The sequence below is a fragment of the Podarcis bocagei genome (assembly GCF_964188305.1).
Source record: "Podarcis bocagei genome assembly, chromosome: W".
Lineage (NCBI taxonomy): Eukaryota > Metazoa > Chordata > Lepidosauria > Squamata > Lacertidae > Podarcis > Podarcis bocagei.
The window spans coordinates 11,082,074-11,103,732 of record NC_138131.1 but is presented as its reverse complement, the minus strand read 5'-3'; positions in this window follow the sequence as shown (position 1 = coordinate 11,103,732).

Here is a 21,659-nt window from a genome sequence, read left to right as displayed (position 1 = left end):
ACCTGGAAACCAATTTTTTTATCCTTTTTAAAAATCTCTAGAATTTGGGCATAGTGAAACCAGTCTCGCACCTTTCCTTTCAATTTTTCAAAACTCTGCAACCTCCAAGTATCGCCAACTCTTTCTATTATCTCACAATATTTTACCCAGCCACTCTCCATGTTAATTAGTTTTCTGGTCTTAGCCTCCATCGGTGATAACCACCTCGGGGTCTTATTTTCAAGTAAGTCCTTATATTTAGTCCAGACAATGAATAAAGCTTTCCTGACAATATGGTTTTTGAACAATTTGTGAAACTTTACCTTGTCGTACCACAGATATGCATGCCACCCAAAAGCATTGTTAAACCCTTCCAGATCTAGGACATCAGCGTTTTCTAACAAAAACCAATCCTTCATCCAGCAGAAGGATGCAGCTTCATAATACAACCTTAAGTCCGGCAGGGCAAATCCCCCTCTTTCCTTTGCATCTGTTAGTATTTTAAATTTTATTCGGGGCTTTTTGCCCTGCCAGACAAACTTCATAATATCCCTCTGCCACTTTCCAAAACACTCCACTCTGTCCACGATCTGGAGGGTTTGGAACAGAAACAACATTCTTGGCAATACATTCGTCTTAACTGCTGCAATTCTTCCCAACAAGGAAAGTTTCAATCTTGACCAAGTTTCTAAGTCCTTTTTAATTTCAGACCAACATTTTTCATAATTATCTTTGAACAAATTCAAATTTTTCCCAGTCAAATTAACCCCCAGGTATTTCACTTTTGTAACCACATTTAATTCTGTTTCCTTCTGAAACCCATCTATTTCTGAAGGTGTCAAGTTTTTTGCCAAGACCTTAGTTTTTTGTTTGTTCAACTTGAATCCCGCCACCCGACCAAACTCAGAAATTAGTTCTAAAGCTCTTTTTGTACTAGGTTCTGGCTCCTGTAGTGTCAAAACCAAATCATCTGCGAAAGCCTTCAGTTTATATTGTTTTCCTCTGACCTGTATTCCTTCCACCCGCTGGTCCTTCCTAATCAAGTTCAGCAACACCTCCAGGACAGAAATAAATAACAAGGGTGATAAGGGGCACCCCTGTCGTGTCCCTTTTTCAATTTTGAACTCCTCTGTCACCACATTGTTTACTATCAATTTAGCTTTTTGTTCTGAGTAGATTGCTTCAATACCATTTTGGAACGCCCTTCCCACTCCCATCCCTTCCAGGTTTTTCTTCATAAATTTCCAGGATATATTGTCAAAGGCCTTCTCAGCGTCTATGAAAATCAAAACTGCTTTCGTGCTCAAATTTGTCTGTAGTAACTCCAAAACATCAATAATATTCCTGGTGTTGTCAGACAAATGCCTACCAGGGAGAAAGCCTGCTTGGTCCTTATGAATTACTTCGTTTAAAACTTTTTTCAGTCTATTTGCCAAAATATCAGCAAAAATTTTGTAATCCATGTTTAGGAGTGAGATGGGACGGTAGTTCTTAAGTTGAGTCTTTTCAGATTCCAATTTTGGTATCAAAGTGATGAATGCCTCTTTCCACGATTCTGGTGCCCCCTTCCCTTCCATAATTTGGTTACATACCTCCATTAGTGGCTGGGTCAAATATTCCTTCAATGTCTTATAATATTTGGAGGTAAGTCCATCTGGGCCTGGGGATTTGCCTAATTGCATATTCTGAATGGCACTTTCAATTTCCTGTTGTGTTATTTTATAATTCAGGGCTGTTTGTTTATCTTGTGTTAGTTTTTGTAGGCCATGGCTTTTTAAAAATTTGTTTATCTCGGTCTCTACTTGGGGTCCTTGAGTAAACAATTTTTTGAAGTATCTCTGGAAACACTTTCTAATTTCTTCTGGTTTCTGAATACATTCTCCTTCAACCTCCAGATTGGTAACAAAGTTCAATTTTTGTCTCTTTTTCAGCTGCCATGCCAGCAGCTTCCCACATTTATTTGCCGATTCGAATGATCTTTGTTTCATCTGTTTAATTTTCCATTCAACTTCTTGGTTTATCAATTTCACATATTGTGCTTGATGGAATTTTATTTCTCTTAGAACTTCTTTTGATTTTGGATTTAGTCTCAGCTTTTTCTCTCCGTCTCTTATCTTCTCCAAAATCTTGTCCTTTTTACCATTCCAGAGTTTTTTCTTGATGGTATTCTGTTGTATCAGGAACCCTCTCATAACAGCTTTACTCGCGTCCCAGATTATTTTCTTTTCCACCGAAGTATTCAAATTTATTTCAAAGTAGTCTTTCAACGTTTTTTGGGCCTTCTTTACAATCTCCTGATCTCTAAACAAAAAGTCATTCATTCTCCATCTGAAGGATCCAGCTGGTGTAAGTCTCAAGTCTATTTTCAGAGCGTTGTGGTCGGAGCAAGTTTTGGGGCAGATCTCTATTTTTTTAGTCTTAGGTGCCAGTCCTCTAGACATCCAAATTTGGTCAATTCTTGTCCAGGATAGGTGGGCCTCAGAAAAGAATGTTCCCTCTTTACCTAGAGGGTTCTTTGTCCTCCAAATACCAATCAAGTCCATATTGTCTGTAAGTTCGAAGAAAGTCTTTGGTAGTCTGCCATCTTTAGTCAAGTTTTGATTTTGTGACTTATCTATGTATGTGGAGACAACCCCATTCATATCTCCCATCAAAATGATGTTAGTATAGTCAATGTGGTCCAGCATTATCTCATGCAGCTTCTTATAAAATTCCGATTTCCCCTCGTTTGGTGCGTAAATTCCTACTATCAAAAATTTTTCTCCTTGTGATTGTATTTCAATCGCCAGAATTCTTCCTTGTTCATCTTTATACACAAACTTTGGTGCTAGGCTCTCCTTTGCATATATCACTACTCCTCTTTTTTTAACCTTGTCTGATGAAATAAATTCTTGGCCTAGTCTCTTATTGATTAACACTCTCCTGTGGAGCCTAGTCACATGTGTTTCTTGAAGACAAATGACGTCTAATTGTTCCTTCCTCAATATATGAAAAATCCTTTTCCTTTTTTCGGGAGAATTTGCGCCATGAATATTCCAACTAAAAAGCTGCAGAGACATCCTGGATCAATTTGTCAACCAATAGGGTTGTCTCCCTTGTCGTCTATGCCTGGAAGTGGATCTGGTTTTGCACCAGGCGTAGGAGGTGGCCAAGTACCTGCTATTCCTTTCCGAAGGTCCTCCCCGTGATCGTTTAGGAACTTTTCTTGCTCCTCTGCTGTTCTGATTCTTACCTTCTTCCCTTTCAAAGTAAAAGATAGTCCTTGAGGAAATTCCCACCTGTAGGGGATTGTGTTGTTTCTCAGTAAACTTGCCAGATCTTTGTATGTAGTTCTTAAATCCAACAACTGTTTTGGTATGTCTCTGAAGATTTCTGCTGTCTTTCCCTGAATCACCAATGAATTTTTAAAATGCAGGCCGAGTATATTATCTTTTTCTTGCTTGGATCTCAAAATGATCAAGCAATCTCTTGGTTTGTCCTTCTTGGCCACTCTTCCCAGTCTAAAAGCGGTGACAATTTTAAAGTCCTTCTCTTCTGCCAGACCCCAGAACTTGGATATTTCTGCTGTCAAAAAGCCAATCAGATCTTCTTTTTCTAGTTCTGGGATGTTTCTAAGCCTGAGATTACTTTCCCTGTTTTTCAGTTCCGCCATGGACAGGTACGCTTGCTGTTCAGTAACCTGTCTACTCAGTGGTCTTACTTCCCCTCTTAATTCCTCTATCCTCTTTTTATTTTGGTCTGCTTTTGTATTTGCTTCCTCGGCTAATTTTCGATTTTCTGTTGTAATCTTTTCAATGTTGCCTACTGCCTGTGTATTTTGAGCGACTTGATCTGTCAGTCTATTAATTGTAGCTGTCACCTGGTCGAATTTAGCCGCTTGTTCCTCAAATTTAGCTGCTTGTTCATCAGCTTTCTTATTTAATGCTGCCAGCTGATCCAATATTTCTTTAGAAACAGGGTCTAGCCCTCCTGCAGCCATATCCCCAAAAGCTGGCTGTTTGGGTTGTCCTTCTTGCAGACCTGTCACAATTGGAACAGATGATCTACGTGGCTGCACAGGCAAAGTTGATTGCAAGAGTTCAGTTTGTTTTGCTTTCTTGGCAGCCCTTGTTTTTGCTGCACCACTCATTCCACAGCTGTCCAAGTGTCAAGGTCAAATTGTAAATCCCATGGGAAAAGCAATCCAAAAAGTAAACATCCAGACGTAAAAATTCCAAAACAACCAGCAGTTCTCAGAGACTAATAATTCCACAATCCAGCAGGGGGAGCTCCCCAGAAATTAGGGAGAAGGATAAAAAGTTTCCACCATTAAGTTCCCAAAGAAAAAGTTAGGTAAAATCCAAGACAAGGGGGGAGCCCTCTAAATTCACTTTTTAACTGCAGAGAGTAAAAGTTCTTTACAAAGGTGCATGCAACAGTTCCTTTCTTATAACTTACAAAGTAGCCCGATGTGACTTTATATTTTTATATACAGTTGCCGCAGTCTGATGTTACTTTGTATCCAGACAGCCCGAGAGCTGGGTGTCGTAACTTTGTAATCCACAAAAGGTAGAGAGGAAAATCACGGTTTCTGTCCGCTTATAATACAGTTTTAACTTTTCCTTAGCTTTTAAACAGTCAAATCTGAATTTGCAGGGTATATTCCAACTTCTTTTAAACTCCTTTCAGCGCTTCCGCTTTAGTAAGTCTTTGCTCAATACTTTAAACAGAGCCGGAAGACTGACTTCCTTTTTAGCGTCTCCCGCTTAAAGCCGAAATTCACAAATTTAGGTTCAAATAAAGTCTCGGATTTCTTACTCACGAGTATGTTGTTTCAAATCAGATGTTCAAAGAAGAAAGGTCAGTGCTCATCAGCAGCAGCCGCGCGGCTTCACTTCCGCGGAAAGAGCGATGGATTCACAGCACCGCTACCCCCTCCACGTTCCGGAGCCCCTTACGGGGTCCCTTCTGCGCTTCTGAGGTCGCTCCTGGTGCCCGCCGAACCCCACGGCCACGGGCTCACTCTACCCGTGGTTTTTCTGAGTGGGTCGTCGCTGTGCCGCAGCGCACGACCCTTTTCCGCGGAGCCCCTCTTCAGCAGCTGAAGAGGACCGCCATTGCCGTTTCGCGCCGCCTCCGGAAGTCCGTCCTTGATTCCCTTATGAAGCCTCTTTTCAGGTTCTTGTCAATAAACTCCCACAACTCCTGCATCTCCTTGTCCGACATGGCGTACAATTTACCCACTGGGAGCTGAGCTCCTGGTAGTAGGTTGATTTGACAGTCGAAGGGCCTATGGGGGGGGTAGTTTATCCGCTTCCTTCTCGCTGAAAACATCCTGCAGGTCAGCGTATTGTGGTGGTACCTTCCCCTTTTCTCCCACTGCCATTCCTGCTACCTGGGCCACGGCTACCCTCGGGACTTCCCCACCGTGACAGTGTTCCAAACAGTGAGCTGATCCAAAGGTCACTGTCCGCTGGTGCCATGCCACCACTGGATCATGTAGCGCCAACCAGCTCATTCCCAGTATGACTGGTGGTCCTGCCAGTCTGGCTACATGAAAGGCAAGGGTTTCTGTGTGTCTGGAGACCCTCATTCTCATGGGGGGAGTCTGGTGCGTCACTTCCCCTCCCAGGAGTTCCCTGCCATCAATGGTCGTTACTTGTAAGGGGCACTCTAGCGGCAGGAGGTGTAACTGGTGCTCCAGCGCGAAATCCTTGCTGAAAAAATTACAGGAACTGCCTGAGTCCAGCAGTACCTTAACCTTGATTGGGTGCCCATTAGGGATTTCTAGCACCACCTCTATGGCTATGGCTGCTTGGGGGGGGGGGGTCTGGCTTGGGCACTTTTACTGGTTGCTTGCCTGGCTGCTGTGCCCGTTGATCGGCAGCCAAGCGTTGGCGTTTCCCTGCTCCTTAGCGCCCTCCTCCTCACAGTCAGCAGCCCCCACCATTCCTTGCCATGCCTTCCTTTGAGGGCAGACCCTGGCAAAATGCCCTGGCTGTAGGCAGAGGAAACACTTCTTGGCTGTTTTTCCCTCTTCCCCCTCCTTCTTTCGTCCTTCGTTGGAGTTTGAAACCCCCTGCGCTCGTGCCCCCCCAATCTCCATTGGTTCCTCAGGCTGGGAAAGTGGCTCTGGTATTTCAGGAATGCTGTTGTCATGCCAATGCTCTCCTCTCCACTCCCGTCTCTCTTGCGCACGCGCTTCTTGCCGTACTCCAATCGCAAGCACAGCCTTAGTCAGCTGATCCATCAACTGAGGGCGGGGCGCGCAGGAAAGTTCGTCTTTCACTGAGGGGGATAAGCCTCCCTCAAACAGCATTTGCACTGGTTCCGAGCTCAGTTCCCACCCCAGTTTATGGATAAGCATCGCAAAACGCGACCAGTACTCTCTAACTGTCTGGCCCCCTTGTTTGCACGCCATTAGTTCCCTGCGTGTCACACTCTGCTCCACTCCACTTGCAAACATGGCGTCCATGGCGCCAAAATTTTTTCAAAGATCCTTTAGGGCAGCATTCTGCATCGCCATTAATGGCCGGATCCATTCCCTAGCAGCGTCCTGAAGATGCCCGATAACGTAAGCAACTCTCCCCTCATCATCAGCAAAGTCATCATACTGCAGTTCCAGCGTGTACTGTACCTCCGTCCTGAATGCATTATAGTCTCTTGGGTTCCCCCCAAACTTGTGCACTAGTCCCGGTACCTTCTTTGCGATGGGGGTGGGCCTTCCCCGGGCATCCTGAGTCCTCCGTTCATCTAGCCGTGCCTCTAACACAGCAAGCTGCTTTTCCAAATCTCGGTTTCTCTCCTCCAGATTTGGCGCTGCCGCTGCTCCCTCTCCGGCGCCTGCTCCTCCGGTTTGACTCATGATGCTGCCTGTCCTGTCGTGGTGCGCGAGCAACGTCAGGGACTGACTGATTGCTGTAATGGGAATTGGGGTTGCTCGTGCGTAAAGGATGCTGAAGTTCTAGGCAACGTTGCCTGGCTAAACCTTTCCCTGGCTGGACAGCCCTTCCTCCGTGGCTGTGTCAGTCGCTGGCAGAATCCATCAGTGGGCGTTTCCTGAATTTCTTCCAACATAAACATTCCTTGACGCCCAGTCTCCGCCTAGCCTCCCTGCGCGGAAGCTTTCTGCGCAGAGTAGGCGTAGCCAGCGGAGGTCCTGGACTCTCCCCGCTGGTCTCTGTGGAAGAGTCTTGGAGCCCTCTCTCCGAAGTCCTTCCCTGGTCCCCTTCCTCCCCGGTGTCACGCTGATAACCTTCCCCAAAGGGAGTGTTCTCTCTCCCTCTGCTGGTCCCTTCTCCTGCATGGTCGGGGAGCCTTACCTCCACTCTTGGCTCCGATGGCAGTTCCCTGACAGATATGGTGTGAACTCAAGGTGAACAGAACGTACCAGGGTGATGAGGGAATGTCTTAGCATCAGCACGGTTTGAGCAGCATGAGCAGAACAAAGCTTAGAAGCAAGACTTCCCATCATGCCACAGTTATGTGCAGAAGCAATGCTTCCCATCATGCCATGGTCATGTGCAAAAGCAATGCTTTCCTTCATCTCCCCCTTTCTTTTCTTATTTGCGAGGTGTTCTGGGTGAATAAGACAAAAATACTTCGGGATACGTGGTATGCCAGCGCATGCCCGAAATAAGTTCGCCACATCTCCCCTAATGTTTACTGCTGGTGCTGCAATTTCGCAAAGTAGGCAGCAATGATTTTATTGGGTGGCTGAGGGGGAGAGAGAAACCGAGACAAAAGACTTATGAGTCCAGGAATGCATTGGAGGAAGCAACATAGCAAAATCAATATACATATTATAATAATGGCATATTGAAAGAGATTACGAAGCCAATTCAGGTTTGGCAACCAGCCAGTGAGCCACTGGGTGAATGAGTCCCACAGGCCAGAAAGTCCAAAGTCCTGTTTAATGTGGTGTGTAAGATTTTGCAAATGAAGAATGTTCGTTTTTTGAGACTTCCGGTTTGGGATCGCAAGCAGCAGGGAGCGTGGAGAAGCCGCTGAGAGCTTCTCCGAGCTTTACGGGGGCTTGGGGGCGTCGCAAAGGCACTGCGACCACCAAAATCTCAAGGGGGGTACCCTTGAGGGATAAGCTATCCAGCAGCGTTGGAATGGCTCCGAAGTTTTTTCGGGTTTTTTTTAAAAGGCTCGAGAACGACGGGACTGAGAAACGTGAATGGTAAGCTCTGCGGACCCCGTGTAGCGATGCCTCTAGCTCCTACTGGAAAAGCGACAAACCTCCGTAACTTTAAGAACAGAACTCTTTGTGTTTTTGGAGTAATTCTGTGTAAAAAGTTTTGGATTAAACACTAAGGGAGCTCTGGATGAGAAAAGATTTGATTGAGGAGCCCGACCTGTTTTTCAGAGTGAAAATGGCGCAGGATAATTAGTTGTAGAAGTGAAGAAAGGAAGCGGCTATTCACCCGCTGTAGAAAACAGAAAAGTGAAAGTCCTCAGCTATTTTTTAAGCGAGGCAAAGGGAACTAAAATAATATTGAAACAACTGAACAGACCTCTAGAAACTTTGTATTCCTTTTGGGGGAAGACTTTAAAAATAAGAGAACAGAGTGGTTACAAAGAAACAAATATTCTTTTTAAACGCCAATATTGAAACATTAGGGGAAAAGAGGGAGAGGGAAGAAAGGACGAAAACAGAATAATGGCTTTAAAACAAAATAAACTTGGACAATAACCCACTCCCTCCTCCTCTTAAAAAAACCTTAGATTTTTTGTCTTTCTCCTTATCCTTGAATTGTTTGGAACTCTTCATGAACTGAACATACAGGGATACAGACTAATTTTTATTTGAATACCTACTTCTGCCTTTTGCATGACTGGACTTAAATTTGAATATCTCAGACTCTTAAAGGTTTGGAAATTTGGAATGGACTATTGAAGGACACATCTCTACTCATTTCTACCTATTTGTTGGATTGGATTTGATGCTTGGTTTTTCAGACCTCTGATTCTTTTATAAGTATAGCCCAATATTGGATTAAGCCAGCAAGTGGCTGAAGAAAAAAGAAGCTAGAAGTCAAGTAAATAATTTATCTCCCCCTTTTTTCACTACCTGGGGAGACCTGACTGTGTGGAGCATATCGTACTGTACATTAGGGATTGGGCTTACTTCTTATTTTCCTGTTTATTCATATTTTCTTCCTCTACGAACTGCCTCGAGGTTCCCCGCTCCTTTCCTTGACCAAAAAGATTTGGTTACTGAGACCAACCCTTAAACATGGATGCATCCTCCTGGTGAAATGGTGGAGTCGGTCTAAGTTGAATAAGTGGCCGAAGGTTAAACAGAAAGAAGGAAAGGGAGCCTTTAGATAAAGCAAAATTTAGATATATGTTAAATTGAAGCTGCTGCCTTTAATGTCAGTTTGGTGCTCTGTTTGTTGTTATATTTTTTCCTCTTCCTCTTTTTTTCAATTTTTTTTTCTCATTACAAAGGTATCCTTGTAAAACTGATAGATTATTATGGATCTTCCTATAGGGCCCTTATCGTTACACAACTAATAAGCCTTTAATAAGTCTATTATTGCAATAATTTGGAATAACTGGCATTAGCTGTGAAGTTATGTTAGACTCTATTTAGATTTGGAATCGATAGATTGTAAGTTTATCAACTGGGTCTTTAATTTTGGAAATTAACTGTTATCTGGGAATATATTGTTTGATAATTAATTAGACTGGGATTAGATTGTGCGCCCTCTAGGGGAGAGAACAAATATTACAAGGGATTTAATTAAACAATTAGAGGAGGAGAAAATGTCGGGGGGAAATGGAAAAAAGATAGGAGGAACACCATCGGAAAGGAAAACATCTCGACAAGAAGAGATTAAGGATTTAGACATTTTGTGGCTAAAAATAAAAGAGGAGTTCAAACAGAGTGAAATACATATGGAGAAAAAACTAGGAGAGATGCATGAGATGATAGATAAGAAAATAGAGGGAGCAGTAGAAGAATTGTCAAGCAAAATCAAAGACTTGACAGCCCGGTCAAAGACTTTAGAAGAAACAAATAAAAAAATTCAAAAAGAAATGAAAGAACAGAGAAGGGAGACAGATAGGATAAAGGATGAGATAGGAGAACTTAACAGAACCCAAGATCAGACTTTGGATAATTTGGCATTGATTGAAATGAAACAAAAACAGTTAAATTTGAAATTTAGAGGAGTAGGAGAAGAAATAAATGAAAACATTAAAGAAAAAATGATCAAAGAATTAGCGAAGTGGTTAGAACTGAAAGAAGAAGAGGTGGCATATACGATGGAAAACGCGTTTAGAATAAAAACAAAGAACAAACAATCAAAACCAAAAAAAGTGTTAGGAGATTGTTTAGTCATTTTTAATTCAATAGAGATGAAAAATATGATATTAAAAACAAGCTACCAAAAGAGATTAATTATTGATGGCAGACCAATCATCATCTTTAAAGAGATACCAACTAGATTTCTGCGCAGAAGGGAAGGTTACAAACAGTTGGCAAGTGTCCTAAAAAAGAATAATATACAATATAGGTGGGAGTTCCCGGAAGGGATCTCCTTTTTTTATAAAGATAAAAGATTCAGGATTGCAGAGATTCAAAAGGTGAAGAAATTTCTGCGTAGATATGAGAGAGACTTAGGAAGAGTAGAGGAGAGACAAGAAGGGAAAAGTGAAGACTTGGAGGAGAAAAGAAAGAGAAATAAATTAACAAAAAATAAAGAAGATATAGCTAGAGAAGGAGAAGTAGATGAAGAGGAAGAGGAAGAGAAGAAGAAGAGGAAGTGAACGGAGAAAACAAAACCACTCAAATTTAAATTATTAGCTGTTGATAAACGGGAAAACAGTCAGTATAATGAACTTGAAAGTTTTGTCGTGGAATGTGAATGGTCTGAATGAAAAAACTAAAAGGAATAAAATAGTAAATGTGTTGAAAAGAAAGAACTTAGATCTAATCTGTCTACAGGAGACACACGTAACTAAAAAGCACAAACATATTTTGATACACAAAAAATTGGGGGCTGGATTTACAAATTGTATAGCGGAAAAGAAAAGAGGGGTAGTGATATATGTGAAAGAAAAATGGGAACCCCCCAATGATTTGTAAAGATGATGAAGGAAGGATTTTGGGAGTACAAATCAATTTCCAGGGGGGAAAATATAATGTGATAAATATATACGCCCCAAATCTGAACAAATCGGAATTCTTTAAAAAACTAGAACAAATTTTATTAGGGTTAGAATGTAACAAGACGATACTACTAGGAGACTTTAATGGAGTACTGAATCCAGAATTAGATAGGCAATCAGAAAGGGGAAAAAATACTCAAGGGAAACTGCCAGGATCCTTTAATAATTTGAAAGAATGCCTAGATATAATAGACGTTTGGAGATACAAACATGCTTTAGAGAAACAATTCACCTTTTTCTCAGACCCACATAAGAGTTGGGGTAGAATTGATCAAATTTGGGTCTTGAGGGAGCTTTCATTGAGAACCATAAAGTGTGAAATTCAACCTAGAACTCTCTCGGATCATAATTCGGTATTTCTGGAACTAAAAGGCAAACCACAAGGCGGGTTCAGATGGAGATTAAACGAATATTTACTGGAAAATGATGAAGTGATTGAAAAAGCTAAAACTACTTTAAAAGATTATTTTGACCTGAACCTTAATACAGAAACAGGTATGGACATAGTCTGGGACGCCAGTAAGGCGGTCCTAAGAGGGTTTTTTATCCAACAAAACAGTTACAGGAGGAAGGTAAGAGAACAGAAGAAGGAGGAAATTCTAACACAGCTAAGAGAGTGTGAGAAAAAATTAACAATAAATCCAAAAGATGAACAAAACATTCAAATAATAAAAATGCTGCAATCTCAATATTCAATGTTAACAAGCCAAGAAATTGAGTGGAAAATAAAAATAATGAGACAAAAATATTTTGAGTCAGCTAATAAAACGGGTAAATTATTAGCCTGGCAACTGCGAAAAAGACAGAAACAGAACGTGATAAATAAAATAAAAGTAGATGAGCATTTGATAGAAGATCCAAAAAAAATTAAGGAGAATTTCCTCAAATTCTATGAGAGGCTGTATAAAAAAGAAAAAGAAGAAATAACCCAAATAGAAAAATATTTAGAAGACTACAGCGGGAGGACCATAACAGAGGAAGAAAGAACTCAATTAAATAACCCCATAAAAGTAGAAGAGATCCAAAATGCGATAAAGAAGATGAGAATAGGGAAAGCCCCAGGACCAGATGGACTGTCAACTAAATACTAGAAAGTACTAGAAAGCCAACTAACGCCAGTGCTATGCGACATTATGAATAACATCTTAAGAGGAGGAAGGATACCAGAGACATGGAAAGAGGCTTACATCACGATGATCCCTAAACCTGATACGGATAAGTTGAACATTAAAAATTATAGACCAATATCACTTTTAAATAACGACTACAAAATCTTTGCGGAGGTGATGGCAAGTAGACTCAAAAAATGTTTGGTAAACATAATACATAAGGATCAAGCAGGATTTCTTCCAAATAGATTTCTTAAAGATAACGTAAGGCATACCATAAACATCATTGAGTACTTGGAGTGCAAGAGTGAGATACCCGCAGTGCTAATTTTTATAGACGCTGAAAAGGCATTTGACAACGTTTCTTGGAAGTTCCTTCTGAAGAGTATGGAGAAAGCAGGGCTAAGGGGCGAGTTTATGGACGGAATAAAAGCAATATATTCGAATCAATCTGCAAAATTGATTATAAATAATAACCTAACAAATTCCTTTAAAATTGAAAAAGGAACAAGACAGGGATGTCCTTTATCCCCGCTGTTATTTATCATGGCATTAGAGATAATCACGAATAAAATAAGAGTAACATCAGAGATCCAAGGGATCAAAATAGGAACAAAAGAATTTAAACTCAAAGCGTATGCGGATGATTTAATGTTATCTCTGGAAAACCCGCAGAAAAGCGTTGGCGTAGCTTTAGAGATGTTAGAAGAATTCGGAAAACTATCTGGATTTAAACTGAACAAATTAAAGACAAAAATGTTGACCAAAAATATGAGAAAAGAGGAAAGTGAAAGATTGGAGATGCAGCATGGAATTAAGGTGGCAAAAAAATAAGATATCTGGGAATCTGGTTAACCACAAAAAATATAAACCTAATCCAGGATAATTACTTTGCAACATGGAAGGAGATTAAGAAAGACCTAGAAATGTGGAACAGAGTGAAGCTCTCGTGGAGGGGAAGAATGGCGGCGATAAAAATGAACTTACTTCCAAAAATGCTGTTCCTGTTTCAAAACATCCCAGTGATTAGAGGTTCTAAAATATTTACGGAATGGCAAAGAACCCTTTCGAAATTTATATGGCAGGGCAAAAGACCAAGAATTAGTTTTAAAATCCTTACGGACCGGAAAGAAAGAGGGGGCTTCTCGGTACCTGATTTAAAACTATATTATGAGGCTGCTAGCCTTTGCTGGATTAAAGATTGGATTAATCTAAAAAATACCGATTTGTTGGACCTAGAGGGTTTCGACAACAGGTTCGGCTGGCATGCCTATTTATGGCAAAATAAAGGAAAGGTACATAAAGGTTTCTCAAATCATATTATAAGAGGGCCCCTTTACGAGGTGTGGGAGAGGAATAAAAAACTCCTAGAATGGAAAACACCCTGGTGGTTATCGACAATGGACATTCTATTAATAAAAAAAATAAATATGGAGGGAGAAAGGTTAACTTATGAAGACCTACTAATAAGATCAGAAAGCGGTTGGAAGTTGAGAACTTATGAGGAGTTGAAAGATAAATTAACTAGCTGGATGCAATTCCATCAAATAAGTGCAGTATGGATGGAGGATAAAAAAATAGGGATGAACGAAAAGAAATCCAAGTTCCAGATAGAGATAAGTGAAGGAAAATCCAAATTATTATCCAAAATGTATAACATATTATTAGAGTGGGATACCAAAGATGAAGAAATAAAGGGGGTAATGACAAGGTGGGCAATGGATCTGGGATATAATATAGAGTATGATAAATGGCTGAAAATATGGACTTGTGGAATGAAATTTATGGCATGTGTAACACTCAGGGAAAATGTAGAAAAGATGATGTATAGGTGGTACATCACACCAGCAAAGCTAAGGAAAATGTATAAAACAGGAAATAAGAACTGCTGGAAGTGTAAAACTAAAGAGGGTAATTTTTTCCACATGTGGTGGGCATGCGACGAAATGAAGAAATATTGGGAAGATATCTATAATGAGTTTAAAAAAATATTTAAATACACATTCCCTAAAAGACCAGAAGCATTCCTACTAGGAATAATCGGGGACGAAATTAAAAAAAGAAGATAAGACACTATTTCAGTACGCTACAACCGCCGCCAGATTATTAATCGCCCAAAATTGGAAAAACCGAAATGCCCCTTCAATTAGAGACTGGCAAACAAAATTATTTGAATTTGTTGAACTTGCGAAATTGACACAAAAAATCAGAAACCAAAAAAATACAAAGTTTATTGATGATTGGAACAAATTTATGATATATATCGAAGGGAATTATGGGAACATAAAAACTATAGCAGGTTTGATATAAATCCAACGATGTGCGAATCATTAACATTTACTAGCTGCAGGGAAAACAAACTATGTATATTAAGAAGCCTGAAAACGGGAGGGATGGAAGTCGCTAGGGCATAGAAGAATGATCTAAGCTTTTAAAGATATAATGAGATAAATGTGAAAAGATTTAACTGTAATGGTAACGGGTAACACTTTTATGTTATGTTTAGATGTTGGTTATTTTCTTTTATTTTTTGTAATGGTTGATTAGTTTTCTTTTTTTCTGGATATCTACATGAAACTTAATAAAAAGAGTTTTTTTTAAAAAAAAGATTTTGCAAATGAGAGATTTGCTTTTGGATGGCTTTGGAATTATCAGTAATATTAAAACAACACATGTCATCCACTTGTTCACAGCCGTAATGATGAAGCAGCAATAGATAATCGATAGCAGCACAGTTCTGCAGAAGACCATGCTGGAGTTCACTCTGAGAAGTAAAATTCAGGGCTTTTGCTGCAGAACAAGCTAAAGAGTTAATGTTCCTACTATTGCGTACAGCCAATCCAGGGACTCCTAGGAGAGAAACAGCTAAAGAGATATATTCAGACCTACTGGGAAGAGAAATTGAATCGTCACAATCGTTAGTCAATGCAATAGAGCGGCGATATCGAGAGCGGGTCAAATGATGCTTTTTGGGTAATACGATGGACAAACGGCTTAAGCAGCAGGGTGTGCCATGGCTGATGTTTGCTGGAATGTAATTAAATGTATAGCCAGGACACGTCCAGAACCAGCCAGCAGGTAGTTCTTTGCATTTATATACATAAGAAATATTGACATAATTAGAGCACTGGAAATTATCCTTGCCCATTTCCACACAGTTGGATTTTGTGCAATTGACCATACGGGCACAGGTGACATTAAAAGAAGCCACGTATGGGGTCAACAAATCAATGGCCAAAGGTGGGCGTCGGCGCACTTGGTTACCCCAGTTGTGGTAACCGGAATAACCAAGGGTGCGGAGAGAATCATTTTGGGGTAGGGATGAGAAAAACCAGGTATCATTTTGTATGTCAAAAGGGTCATGGCAAACAGGGATAAGGCAGGAGCCAAGAATTTCACGTATTGATACCAGTTGGGTTAGGCAAAAGGAAGAAATATTGAGGGTCTTTGCAAAAGATTCCCACACATTTGTTGGTGTGGAGTTACCACTATTAAGAGCGGAAGCAGAAAGAGGCAAAAACAAAACACTGAAAATGAGCACTAAAGCAAGTAGCTTCCCCCCCGTTATGGGCCATTGTTCCACCCATACCGGGGTGGTTGATTTCCAGTGGAGGGGGAGTGCAAGCTTACTCATTTAATTGAATGGTAGCTTGTAATTGTTGTAGTAAGTCTCTGCCCCACAGATTGAGATGGATTTTTAACACACAGGTCTGGATATATGCAAGGGTTTCAGAGCTATCAGGCAGAGAAACAGGCAGCCACTGTACGCTTTGGGAAGAGGTTTGAGGTCCACCTACACCCCAAACTGCAGAGGCAGACTCAAGGGGCCACGTGGGGTCCCAGCAACTACTGGAAATTGCAGAAATGTCCGCGCCTGTGTCAATCAAGCCTTCCAGAACCTTGCCATTTATCTTGTACTTACGAAGAAGTTTCTGATGACCAATCCGCTGGATTACAGCTAACAGCTGTGGAGAAAAAGGAGAGAGCTCGTGCAAATTACTATCAATAATAGAAACAGTAGGGTGAGAAGGGAGCACCACCAAATGATCCCATGACTCACCCTTCTTTAACTGCATGGGCATGTGGCTCCTAAGTTGAACCATTATTGTGCCCACGTAGTCAGGATCCAGAACTCCTGGAATAACCTGCCCAATGATAGCATTTACCGCACTTCAGGCATTTCTTGGAAGGCTTAGCCTTATTGGCATCACCATTCCTGTTTGCACCCCCGCCAGGGGCTCTGCATTGTTTAGCAAAATGACCTGGGCGCTTGCAGTTGAAGCAGTTCCCAGTGGGCTTGTTGCCAGCCTGGATGGCACCGGCAAGCAAGGACATTGCATGACTCTGGCTTCCAACATCTGCACGGGCTTGAATCATATCGGCCAGGTCATATTTAGGGCGATGTATGATCGACTGCAAAGCCTTTTTGCAGTCAGTACTTGCATTTTCGAAAGCCATTTTTTTCATCAATTCATTTTGAGCTGTAGCATCATCATTCTGCCTAGTGACGGATTCTTTCAATCTATCTATAAATTGATGGTAGGGCTCCGAATGTTGTTGCTTAACAAAGGAGCTAAGTGGTTGTCCTGAGACAGGGACTTTGCGAAAGGCGCGTTGCACACAGGTCGCGGTGCGACTAAAATGTAAAGGTGTTAATTGCGCTTGGGCTGGTATATCATCATACGGACCAGCACCAAAGAGTTGGTTGGCTGAATGCTGTGGATCAGCCAGGACTACTGCACAATGCTTAAATTCACTTTCAAAAACTACATACTGAGCCGGGGATAACAGCATGCGCATCAGATCTTTCCAATCTTGAGGTAGCATTGTATAACCAGTTGCTATTCCCTCCAGCATTCCTGTCACATAAGTGGATTTTAAGGCGGAATCAGTAATGGCTTTCCTTAATTCTCTCAGAATAGAATAAGGAAGCGTCTCATACATAATTTGTTGTTGCGCAGTGCCAGGGTTAGCCACCTCCTCCTCCAAGGAAAGAATTCCTTCCTGTCTAGCTTGAAAAAGTGCAGCACGCACAGCTCCTGTAGGAGCAGGCGAAGGAGGGAGGGTAGGGAGGTGGGGGGGATGTGGGCTGAGGCGAAGGGGGGGTTAGAGAAAGTTGCGATGGAGGCAAAAGCTTTGGGTAAGGAGGTAGAATGTCTGTTGCGGCTAAAAGGGCAGGTGACAGGACAGTTGGTGGGGAATTGTCTGGTGCGGGTGCCGACGGAGACGCCTGAGGACCTAATCTAGCGACGGCATCCGCACACTTCTACCAAGTGAGCAGACAATGAATGCCAAGTCTCCATCCCCAAGGACCCTAATTCTGGGTACCAGGGGCACTCACAAGCAATATGACATAACAATCGTTCAATTTCTCTTAAGGAAATATGCACACCTGCTACTCTCTGTCTGACTAAATGAAACAGTTCTTTAGCATGCTCTTTTTGGGAGCTTCCCCCCCACATACTCACGGTGTAGCGTGCTGAGACTTTTCCAGTCGAGTGAAGTATGAGGCTGCGTAAAGGGATCTGGCACGTCGAGGGTCACCAGATGTTGGGTTGAAATGAACGACAGACGAGTAGGTAGGTGTCATACAGGAGGTGTCTCTCGAGCAAGCCTCGGAGACTCCCTTTTATTGGATATTATACAGCGTTTGCCACGTGTGTGCTTGTTGCTGATTGGTTAACATAAGTACAAAGCAAGGGTTCCATATAAGACATTAATTTTTGCATATAAGACATTAATCATAGACAGGTTAAAGGTTGGGAAAAGGAACGCGGAGTTTACACAGGCATGGTTTCGGACTGCCCGTACCAGAGTGGTACGAAAAGGAATGTACAAGGAGGGGTAAGTACAGATTGATATGGTGTGAACTCAAGGTGAACAGAACGTACCAGGGTGATGAGGGAATGTCTTAGCATCAGCACGGTTTGTGCAGCATGAGCAGAACAAAGCTTAGAAGCAAGACTTCCCATCATGCCACAGTTATGTGCAGAAGCAATGCTTCCCATCATGCCATGGTCATGTGCAAAAGCAATGCTTTCCTTCAACACCCATTTTGGGTGGCATGGCTATCTTAATTATGGGAAAATAAAGACGCATAGGAGTTTTTCAAATCATATAATAAGAAATGCTATATATAAGGTATGGGGAAAATACAAAAGATATTTGGAATAGAAAACCCCAAGATGGAACTCTCCACTAGAAGCAATCGCTGTTAAAAAAAGCAACAACATCAAAGAGAACTGGATAACGTATAACACAATATTAAGGGGGGAGGAGGAGGTTCAACTAATATTGATAAGTTATGAAAAAATAAAAGATCACTTTTCTACTTGGCTAGATTACTTCCAGGTGAATGAAGTGTTCAGACAGGATAAGCAGATAGGTTTTGAAAAGGAGCCTTCAAGATTTGAAAGAGAACTACTGAATAGTAAAACCAAAATAATCGCAAAAATGTATAGACTTCTTTTAGACTACGAAGTAATGGATGAGGAGGTTAAGGCTTCAATGATAAAGTGGGCCCAAGATGTGAGCCGTATGAAACAGTCCTTGATAGAGTGCCAGAGCCAGAGCGAGACCCTGAATCAGTGCCAGAACCAAGCCCTCATTCAGAACCAGAGCCTGAGAAAGAGCCAGAGCCAGAACCAGAGCAACAGCCACAGCCACAGCCACAGCCTGAGTCTGAAACAGCCCTTGATAGAGAGCCAGAATCAGAGAATCAGAATCAGAGTCAGAACCAGATCTTCGGTAAAGACGTGGTCTGGTCTTAGCGCAACTGCTCCTCCCACCCGCGCTAACAGAGATTGGGTTCCTCCAGTTGCTGGACTTTGTCTTTTAAGAGGGCAATCAACATGCAATTGCTGCAGGTAAAGCTGCCTGCAACCTTTGGCAAGATGGCAAACATTGCGCAGGAATCGCAGGCGACTGCAGCTGTTCCCTCCCCCTCCATCTTGAGAATGTGTCGTTGGGGGTGGCTACAGCGGTCCTCCATCATAAAAAGCGTGAAGAAAGGACAAATAACTCCCCCCACAAAAAACCTAGGTCTCCCCCAACAAACGTTTGAGACTAGCTCCTCTAAATCTAAAAGATGGATTGAACTGCGCGCGCCGCTAGGCACGCACCGCTTCCCTGCTAGCTCTGATAAGCTCCTCCCACAGCTAATCACCTTCCTCAACAGAAACCCTGCCCCCTCTGACCTTTGCACAGGGAGAACAGCTAATCAGCCACAGAGAAACACAAACACACAAGAGAAAACCCTTTTTGCTCCTTCTTCAACTTCTTCCCTGCTAGCTCTGATAACAACTGTTTGTTTTCTTCTCTGGAGAATGCTTTGCTCGCAACGCACATTGATACTTTTGGGGGAGGATGTCAGGAAAAAGCAGCAATGCGACAGCGAGCTGCAAGTGTCTGGAATGCAAAACAGGATGTTGATGTTTGGGACTCTACTATTGGAACAAAGGGGCAGTCTATTCACTGTACTGAGCACCGGGTGTTAGCTCAGAGTGTCATCTGACCTGTACTGGAAGTACAGGGGTGGAGTTTATTACTCTACTGTTGGAGACTGGAGAGTGCAGACCTGTTTCTCTGTACTGCTGTAACGACAGAAATAAAGCAATGTAAATAGATTTCTGTCTGTCTCTTTTCCCCTCCCTGAGGGAGGAGTTGGTGTGTCCCTCTCACGCTGAGTGGGATCGCCGACAGTGACCTTGCCTGCATCCTCTATATACATTAGAGAATCCAAAACAAGCCTTAGAAAGGTTTAAGGAGTTTTGCGACAAGGTTAAGAATGTGCATGATGCTAACATTGATTGTCTCTTCACAGATGAGAAGCCAATTTTTCTTTTACAGGATTTTCAGACGTTCCTGGATGAGAAAGAGATTAACCACCAGGTTGCTGTTTCAGCGGAAGTGTGGAACAGGGGTGTCTGTGTACGGGTGAACAAAGAATTGCAAAAGGAGATGAATGCGCAGTTGCTTAGTTCACATTTGCCACATGAATATTGGGCGGAGTCGTTAATGTCTTATGTTCACACGTGGTTGAGAAAGGTCTCAAAAGAGTTGGGAAATTCTCCTTTTGAGAAGCTGTTCCATAGAAAACCTTCTGTTGCCTATTTTAAGGTTTTTGGGTCTCAAGTGAGAACAGAAACTCCAGGTGGAGTAAAGAATGCCAGAGGCATTTTTGTGGGATATGAAAAGGGTCTCTACAGAGTAATTTTGTCTGAATCTGGTCAGGTGATTCTCACAAAGTTTCTAGAGAGTGCTCCTGAAGAGGAGAGAGTAATTGTTCACACATTTCCCACAGAGGACAATTCAGATGATGATGATGAATTTACTGATTACAGTGGTGATGATGACAGTGATAGCTCACAGAGCTCAGTTGACACAGTCATTGAGAGAAAGTCTTACACAATGGATAGGCCTTCACAGATGGAGGAAGAACCACTGTTTACTATTGGATCTGGTTCTCCAAAGAGTCCAGAGGCTGAACCAGCGAGCAGAGAGGATCAGCACCTCATACGAAGGTCTGAGAGAGCTACAAAGGGTGTACCACCCAAGAGGTATTCCAAAGAGTTTGCTAACTTAGCTGTTGCATGTGTTGCTGTTGTTAACAACTCAAGGCAGGTTGAAGCTGTGTCAAAGTCAGAGACAAAGACACAACAGAGAGTTGCTAGCCAAGGTAATGCAGATTCACTCATTCCTTGGAAACCAGACAACCAGAGAGGTACACTTGGGAAACCAGTGGCGGGGAGTTCCAAGGGTGGAACTGGAACAACAGGGGATTGTTATGTGTACAACATAGAATCATAGAGTTGGAAGAGACCACAAGGGCCATCGAGTTCAACCCCCTGCCAAGCAGGAAACACCATCAGAGCACTCCTGACATATGGTTGTCAAGCCTCTGCTTAAAGACCTCCAAAGTAGGAGACTCCACCACACTCCTTGGCAGCAAATTCCACTGTCGAACAGCTCTTACTGTCAGGAAGTTCTTCCTAATGTTTAGGTGGAATCTTCTTTCTTGTAGTTTGGATCCATTGCTCCGTGTCCGCTTCTCTGGAGCAGCAGAAAACAACCTTTCTCCCTCCTCTATGTGACATCCTTTTATATATTTGAACATGGCTATCATATCACCCCTTAACCTCCTCTTCTCCAGGCTAAACATGCCCAGCTCCCTGAGCCGTTCCTCATAAGGCATCGTTTCCAGGCCTTTGACCATTTTGGTTGCCCTCCTCTGGACACGTTCCAGTTTGTCAGTGTCCTTCTTGAATTGTGGTGCCCAGAACTGGACACAGTACTCCAGGTGAGGTCTGACCAGAGCAGAATACAGTGGCACTATTACTTCCCTTGATCTAGATGCTATACTCCTATTGATGCAGCCCAGAATTGCATTGGCTTTTTTAGCTGCCGCGTCAC